Source organism: Hirundo rustica, chromosome 13 (genome assembly GCF_015227805.2).
Source record: "Hirundo rustica isolate bHirRus1 chromosome 13, bHirRus1.pri.v3, whole genome shotgun sequence".
Taxonomy (NCBI): domain Eukaryota; kingdom Metazoa; phylum Chordata; class Aves; order Passeriformes; family Hirundinidae; genus Hirundo; species Hirundo rustica.
Genome location: NC_053462.1, coordinates 8,377,849 through 8,386,050, shown reverse-complemented (window position 1 = coordinate 8,386,050; position 8,202 = coordinate 8,377,849). Strand labels below are relative to the sequence as shown.

General features: G+C 54.8%; 1 long non-coding RNA gene across 1 annotated transcript; it reads right to left on the bottom strand.

Moving 5' to 3' along the window:
• Positions 1-2,516: 2,516 nt before the first annotated feature.
• LOC120758854 (uncharacterized) lies at positions 2,517-5,416 on the bottom strand. Its single transcript, XR_005703033.2, has 3 exons — positions 5,031-5,416; positions 4,896-4,949; positions 2,517-3,928 (listed from the first exon to the last, which is right to left on the bottom strand). It is a non-coding gene; the product is annotated as an uncharacterized LOC120758854 (long non-coding RNA).
• Between the last annotated feature and the right edge of the window lie 2,786 nt (positions 5,417-8,202).

Sequence of the window (8,202 nt, the reverse complement as noted above, 5' to 3'; positions counted from 1 at the left end):
AAACACAACTTGGACTTAAACAGTTTCAAGACTTCCCAAAACCTGAAATCAGAAATAACCACACCTACTAGAGACAGCCTTTAATCACAGATACTTTGGGTTTTAATTGAAAATCACCTCCTGCTCACATTTCCCCAGCTTTGTGTGCAGGGACCGTATCAAGTCCCAGCTGTCCAAAGCCTCTCTCATGAATGCGGTGGTCCTGTCAAAGGCACAGGGGCCAGCTGAGCCTCGCAGGCTGGTTCCATCCACCCTTCAGCCGTGCTCCCTGCGCCATTGGGCTCTACCTGCCTGGCACTAACCACCCTTCACCACATCAAAGGCACCCAGCAGGCACCCTCCCTTCGTGCCCTCCCTCTTAGGTGAGGTCTCTCCCCACTGAGCCCCTCCTCCTCCCTCCCTCCCCACCTGACACCAGTGGGTGTTTTTACTGGAAACACCGTGGTACTTGGCCCCGTCACACCAGAATAGCTGTGGCCAGGCTGTGGCCAGGCTGTGGCCAGGCTGTGGCCAGGTGCTGCTCTCGTCCCTCAGTCTGTACTGGCTGCTTCTCCCCAGTGACATCCACCCCTTCTTGTTCCTCCAAGCAGCTACTGCTTTCCAGGCCAGCTGCGGTGGTGTTCCTCACTCTGTGTCAGGCGGACACACCATGTGTCACACACGGGCACAGCCCTTTTGGCTTTGCCTGGAGCATCTCCCCTTCCACAGTCTGGCAAAGACAGACACGGACTGCTGATCCCAGCCTGCCATTCCCAGAGCAATCCCACTCTACATGCAATTCAGGTTTGCTGCACGCATGCAGCCTGTGGCAGATTTGGTACTCAAAGGCACACACCCCTCTGGCTCAGCAAGCAAACAGCCCTGCCCCACTGCTTTGTCCTGCTCTCCCTACAGCAGGAGCTCCCTCAAAGCCTTCATCAGCCTGAAAGGAAATGTCCCAAACCGCCCCTGTGGCACCATGATGTGGTTCTGGGGGTTTTTGGTCCTTGATAGGCATCAGCTCACAGAAGTAAACATACCCAAGCTGCAGTAGCAAAAATTCCCCAAAGATTATATAGGGGATTTTATTCAAGGGTGATTCTGGTTTAATCTTGCAGCTGGGCTTGCTATAAACCTTTGGACTCGAGCACGTACAAGTAACTCCACCTGCCTGGCTGACTACATTAGGATATTGTTATAAAAAAATGTCACTTTGACATTTATAATAAAACGTGCAAGTTGAATGCTGAAGGATGGCACAGGGCCAGTGCTGGGCAGCCCTGGGGGAGGACAGGCTTCCCCTGCCTGTGCCCGTGCAGGTCACCCTGGGACAGGCAGCCCCTGCCCACCTCTGCTGGCACACAGGTGTGGTGGCACTGGAGGGGAGGACGTCCACGTGGCTGAACACACCACTGCTCTGCCCACACTGCTCCATTATGGCCACAGCAGGCACAAGCACAGCCCGTGGCGCTGCAGCCAGGCTCCTGCCCTGTCCCAGCAACAAGCACAGCACCTCCAGCAACACTAACCAAATGAGGAAAGGGGGCTTGTGTTTTCCTCCCTTATGCTGCTTTTTGTTCTTTTCCTCTGCCTTTTGAAATTGCAGATGAGAAGAGTAAATATTGGAAGGTTATCCTTTGTATCTCATGATCAGATCACAAGCTAGCATGTGACTCGGGAGGGAAAAACAAGTCTTTCCAGCAGATGTCAAGGCAGCGAGCCGGCTCTGCTGACTGCTGTACCTTGGTGTCTGCAGCCAAAGTCAATTCCTGGTGCATCCTTGAGGTACAGAACCTCATGATTCATCAGGATTTTATTCTAATTAAAGAAGACCCAGATGACTTTCATTTTGGGCTTGCCTATTTAGCAACTCTGAATGTGATGTGTAGGTAAGGATAAATAGCAGCTTTCAGCCACTGTTTTGTAAACAGGCTCCAACTCAGGAAGAGCAAGAGCAGTTTGGAGCCACCCTCTAAGTCATGTGCTGGGGAACTAAGCAGAAACCTCCCACTGAGCAAAGGGTCAGACAGAATCCCAGGTCTGAGAGCCTGCAAAAAGGCCTGCGCTGTGCTCTGAAGGCCGGGGTGGGCACGAGGGAGCAGTGGCTCTGGGGGAGCAGGGAAGCATCTCTCCATAAGGGATGGGGTCTGGTGTAACCCCGCTGCCCTCCCTCTGACAGCACATGGGGTTTGCCCTCTCCCAGAGGCTGGAGCCGGGTGCTGCCAGCGCCCCAGCACACTCGGGACCGGGGGCAGCTGGGGACCCTTCCCCGCACGAGCACCAGGCTGATAAGTGCCGATACCGCGTCTCGCGGCAGCGGCCCCACCGCGGCCCCGTCACATGATGGGTCAGCAGTTCGTGGGAAGTCAAAGGCTGAAAGCTTAAAAAAAAACAAGTTACTTTTGCCAACTCCTTCCCCACAGGAAACAAAAATTGGAGCTGAGCTTTAGCAATTTGGGTTTGACGAGACTTATCTCGCCTGGGGCCTGGGGCGAGTTTGTCTCGCCAAGCTCCTGACCAAGCATCCAGCCACAAAACCCAGTAGAGAAAGGACTAGGAGAAGGGCAGGAGGGGTAGAGACATGCAGGTGACAAGCAAAGCAGATGTCTGTAGCACTCCTGGAGCCCCACATTGGGACAACTCTGCACAGAAAAGAAAGTCTCTCACAGACCTTCCCACCCCCATGAGGCTGACGCAGAGCCAGCACACCAGATATTCCCACGGTCGCTGTCCCCATGGCCCGGCTCGGCCAGAAAAGCTGCTCCCAGTGTATGGGACCGGGCAGTGGAACAAGGAAAGGCTTTTGCCCTTCCTTTGCCCAGGCTCCATGGACAATCAGAAGCTATTTTTAACCTGGCTCTTTCTTTTCCCCTGCAGAGGCGCTTGAATGGCTTTCCCCTCGCACACGGAAGCGTAGCGAGCGCGGACGTCGTCTCTCATTGTGATGGGAAAGGTTATCGGGTACGAAACAAAAGTGAAATCATCCGCTGGCATTCCTGGGACCAAAATAGCCGCCTGCTTCCAGCACTGACGTTATCACAGAGGAAGGAAGGCTCCGGATACAGGCTGTCCCGCTCCAGAGCTCACGTACTGACCCTGCAGCCAGTCAACATCAGGGCTGGCTATGAGCAGAAGCAAAATGAGGCATTCTTGCCACAGCAGGCTGAAGATAACGTAGTGCATGAGTTTCCAAAGTTGCCATCACTGCCAAGCAACCACAGAGCCTCACATGAGCAACACTCAGTAACAGCCCAGCTCATCTGCCTCACATTAATGTTCAGGGCTATAGCCCTCCTGGGGACAGCACAGAGTGGGGAGAGCTGTGGCAGATGGACACCCCTAAGAGGGGCTCTGTGAGCTTGGGGGCTGTGGTGCCACACCTGTGGAACTGGGTCTGCACAGTGACTGGGTCAGCAAAGGCAAGGCTTGGCTACCAGTTCACTAAAAGCCTCTTTACTGTTCCACCTACCTGGGCGTTTTTGTTATTGTTTTTTCCTCTAGCATAGATTAAATCCAAGAACCAGCATAACAACAAAGCCAAGTGTATCTATCAGGTCTCTTTCGACAGAGGCACTAAGGTGTTTCTCAACTGAGACTTGTCACAAAACAGTGGCTTTCTGAAAGCACAGGTTGCTGTCAGCCCACAGCTCTCTGGCATGTAGCTGCCCAGGGTCACCCTGAGCCAGCAGCACGTCCCTGTCTGACTGCAGCACTGCCCCCATCCCCTCCTTGCCTCCTGCCTTTCTGCAGCCACTCCCATCAGGACATCTGCAAGAAATACCAGGAAAGCACCCAGGTCCAGCAGAACCCTGATGCCATGGCTTCCAGGAATCTAGAGTCCCTCATGCTACAGGAAACACAACCGGCCGGGAAGTCTTTGTTTCAGTTTCTCTTCTCAAGGCAGGACTGTGCAGGCATGGCCCCAGGCTGGCCCATCTCGAGCAGCACTCTGCGGAGGGGAGATGGAAGGGAGGATTGCAGGGAGACACCACAGCCATCGCTGCTCCCGGTTCTGCTCACCTTCTGAAACTAAGCCAAAAGCCTGGGGAAGGGCTGAAGGGGCAGGCCAGGAGGGCTGTGGGTGCTTTGCAGATGGAGAAGGCAGGAGCACCCAAGAGATCCTGCAGAGCCCAGTGGAGATGGGAGTGGCTGACAGGCGGCACGCTGGAGGTATGGCATCTGCCAGGATGCGGGGAGAGCAGGATTTGGGGAACCCAAATGTGCTGAGCAGCCTTCTGTTGAAGCCCTTGGGACTTCCAGCCTGGCAGAGGAGCTCATGTACAGGGCACCTGGGCCAAAACGTAAACCTCCTCCAAAGCTTTGGAGCCTAAATACCTGTGTGGGAGCACTGTCAGGAGCAAGGGCTGAGTCATGGCAGCGCTGAAGCTGAGAACCAATGAACATGGAAACTAGGGGTAAATTTTACTTCCCTGAGCACACAGCAGAACATTTACAAAAATTGTCCAAGGCATTTTCCCAATAAGCTGAGAACTCCACTGCCTGCCAAACCTAGATTCTTCTCAGAGATTTAAGACTCTTCCTCATTTGAATTGCAGTAATGAACTAATACTTTGAGTGCCTCCAGCTGCCAGCAGCTGCCTTAGACTTAATTGCACCCAGGAGCCTTTCCCAGGAGCTGAAGGACTATCCAGCCCAGCCCAGGCAGCAGGAGCAGCCCACGGATACTGCAGAAGCAGGTTCATGCAGACCCAAGCAGGTCAGGAAACATGAGCCAGTGCTGTCCATATGGACTCCGGCCGGGATGGCAGAGCCACCAGCACAGGCTCCAGCGTGGCTTTCCTGGCTTTGTTGACGGGTAAAGCTTTATCACTGTTAAAACACCGTTTGTTGCTGTGACTTTTCCCCCCCTTCTTAAATGTCAACTTGAAAAGAAAAATTCGGGAAAGGTCACTTACCAGAGAGACTGGCACAGCTCCAGTCACTTGGATAAACACGTGTAGGGTCAGCTGCTGCAAGAGGGGATTTAAAACCAGTTATTTACCTGGTTGAACAAGTGTTGTGTTTCTGCAGAAGAGCGAGACTTTATGTACCTTGCAGGAGGCAATCAATCTCCTCACCACCCATCCATTGCTGCTGGGATTGTTAACCATTTGGGACACCCAAGTAGAGAAGATGCTTAGCTCAGGACGCCAAATTTCCTATTGAAGGGGGCAAGAGTGCCCAGGAAAGCTCCAGGCTTACACTGAAGGAACAGGGACACTGCTAGCCTGACACTATGGAGAGTGCTCGGCAGCAACCTCACTGGACCCTTTCCTCAGGTGGAACCCGCCTGGGCTGCTCTGCACCCCTGCATGGCATGGGGCTGGTCACCCTTGGCTCTTCAGGCCAGCTGAGTCATTAATTCTGGGCTGGAAGCAAAGTGCCAGACACCCTGTTAGCGAGGAGCAGCACTATCTGTACATGGATGCACACAGAGCAGATCTGGAGCAAGGTGCACTGGGTCCCATTCTTATGGCAGCATGAGACCTAGTGCTCCCTTCCCTCCTGCTTTGCCAGGTGGTAAAAAAGGGTAACAGCAACATCCTTGAAAACTACAGCTCAATCAGAAAAATCCCCAGCTACCCAAAGGCACAGGTGAGCAGGGGCTGCTTTTGCAATGCAGTCAGCAGGTGTGCAGATAAGGAGCAGTCCCTACAGGCACAGCCCCGTGATGCCCTTTATCTGTTGCCTCTGCACTTCACCTCAGCAGGTACTTCTGCCTCTCACCTGGTGAGTTTTTACCCCACTGCTGAATGTGCTGACTGCAGCCAAGTCAAGGATTTGACTAAAATAATAAACCTCTTGTCTTCCTGTCCCAGCCTTCCCTATGGCTTCTCAACAAGGGAAACTTCACAATTCTGTTGAAAAAAGTCTGTTGATTTTTGCCCTTGTTTATAAGCAGTGTGCTATTTATGACTTGCCCAGAGTGCTCCATAGTTCAGCAGTATCCAAACAGGACCAGAGCACTTCCCATGACTCCACCAGCCAGACGAGTCTGCTGCAAACTGGGCTTCCAAACCACCACCAGCTGAACACACTTGGTTGATCAAGGTGCCTGAGAGGGGCACCATCTCTATCCCCTCAGCATCCTCTCACTGCCCAGCATCCTTCTTGCATCAACACTTCTGCAAGGGCCTGGATGAGACCATCACCTCCACAAGCTGGGAAAGCTGAAGTCACTCCAGAGGACTGGCACCAACCCCGCAGCAGGCAGGGAATGGCTTTGCAAGTGCCTGCTTCATGGTCAACCCCTGTGGCCAGGCTTGCTGAGCAACTTCCCGGCAGCAGCCCGTTTCAGTGGGGAGGAGTGTGCTCCTGCCAGACCTTCAGCAGCCCCAGCTCATTCTCTAGAGAGATCAAGCCACGCTGCATGCCAGGCCAGACCAAGGGCTTTGGCATAAGAGCTCTTCCCACAGCAAAACAGGCACTCACTGTCTGTGATCAAGTTTAGCTCAGTTGACAGTGCTTACTCCCAAATAAAAGCTGAGCACGCAGCCTGACAACTCCTAGGCTGCAGGCACCTGAAGGCTTATGCTGACTTTGTAAGGAAACCCGTGCCAGCCAAGGACCCCATGTCAGCCCCATCCCGAGCACCCAGCGCTGCTGGAACGTAACAACTCGTTACTTGTGCAGGGCACGGCTCTGTGGCCTCCAGCAGCCACGCGAAGGGGACGCGGCCGCAGCCCCGCAAGGTCAAAGGCGTGAGGGCTCTGCTCTGCGGGAAACCACCACCATGAGGCTTTCAGAAGTTCAGCTAGACCGAAGAGCTGTCAGCAGTGGGAAAAGGGCAGCTGCTGGTCCTGCCAGTAAAAGCAAAAAAAAAAGGAGAAATCAGCCCACGACGGCTTCCGATCGGATGTGACAGCGCTGTCTGAGGTCCTCAGCAAACCAAGGCTGTGTTGCAAGCGCAGCAGGAGACCCAAGAGCTCCCAAGTGAGGGGAAGTGGAGAACTCCAGGGGTGTGGGGAGGGGAGCCGCCTAAGGCACTCCAGAATCTGCACTAACCCGCAGGCAGCGCTCTGTGCCTGCTCACACACACCTTGGGAGGCAGCCCGGGTCCTGGTTACATGTGTGCCACAGCCCTGTGAATGCTCCTGGCCCGTCCTGGCAGCCTTCCCCAAGCAAGGGGTGGGTTTTTCCAAGAAAACCAGAGACAGATTGTTCCGTATAGCTGGGGAAACTAAGAGTCTCTAGCATCCCTGTGCTGGCCAGGGAAGATGGCTGCAGGCAGCTGTCCTGGTCTGGGACAAATTTGGGAGACAGCAGCCTGCTCCCAAACAGAGCAAAACGTTCCCACCAGGGCCCCCACGCCCTTGGAATAATTCAGTTTTTGTGGAATCCAGTCACTTTTTAAAAAAAGCAAAAACAACACAGAAAACCCTTCCGCAGGCCTGCAGCAATATTTTGTCTGTAAATAATCTAGAGAGCAAGGTCACATTCCCAAGCGAGCAGAGTGTGGGGAGGGTGAGCAGGGGGAAGAGGGGGATGCAGATCAGGGAATGCACAACCCCCAGCCCCGGGCACAGCCAGGCTGGGGACCAGGGGAGAGCAGGAAAAGAGGGCTGGGGGAGGAGGGGGGAGGAGGCAGAGCAAAAAAGGCCTCTAGGGGTAAGAGGCAACATGATTTCACCTTTCTTTCACCAGCTGTCCCTGAAACAGGGATAAATGCCACTCAGTCCTCCCACACTTCAGCACGTCACCACTGGCAGGTTGGCGTGGCACAGAGCTGTGCGGGGCTCAGCCTGCCCCGCTGCTGCTTCGTGGGGATGGTGGCAGCACCTCACATGGGCACAAGCTGCCCTGCTCACCGGGGAGCACCCTGTACCACTGGTGCATGGCTGCAGTGATGGAACCATGAGCTGCGGCTGTCCTGCCCCAGTGCTCCCCACAGGGATGGCACAGATGTCCCAACACTGACAGCCCTGGCACTCACTGAGTTTGTGCTAAAGGCACTGAGGTCCGGGCTTTTCCGGATTCTGCTGGAGCAGGCTCTCGGTGGCAGCTCCAGCACGGCCACCAGTGCTGCCCACAGCTGCTGGCCAGGCCCCAGCACCCAGCTTCACCCTGCCAAAGGGCAGCTCCCCCGGAGAACGGGGTGTGCCTCTCGCCCGGCTGGGTGGTGCCAGCTCGGGCACTTCAAAGCCCTTTGCCAGCCGTGCAGAAAGGGGAGCAGGGGCACTCTGGGAAACCACCCACAGCCTGGATCCAGCACGGAGCAGATGG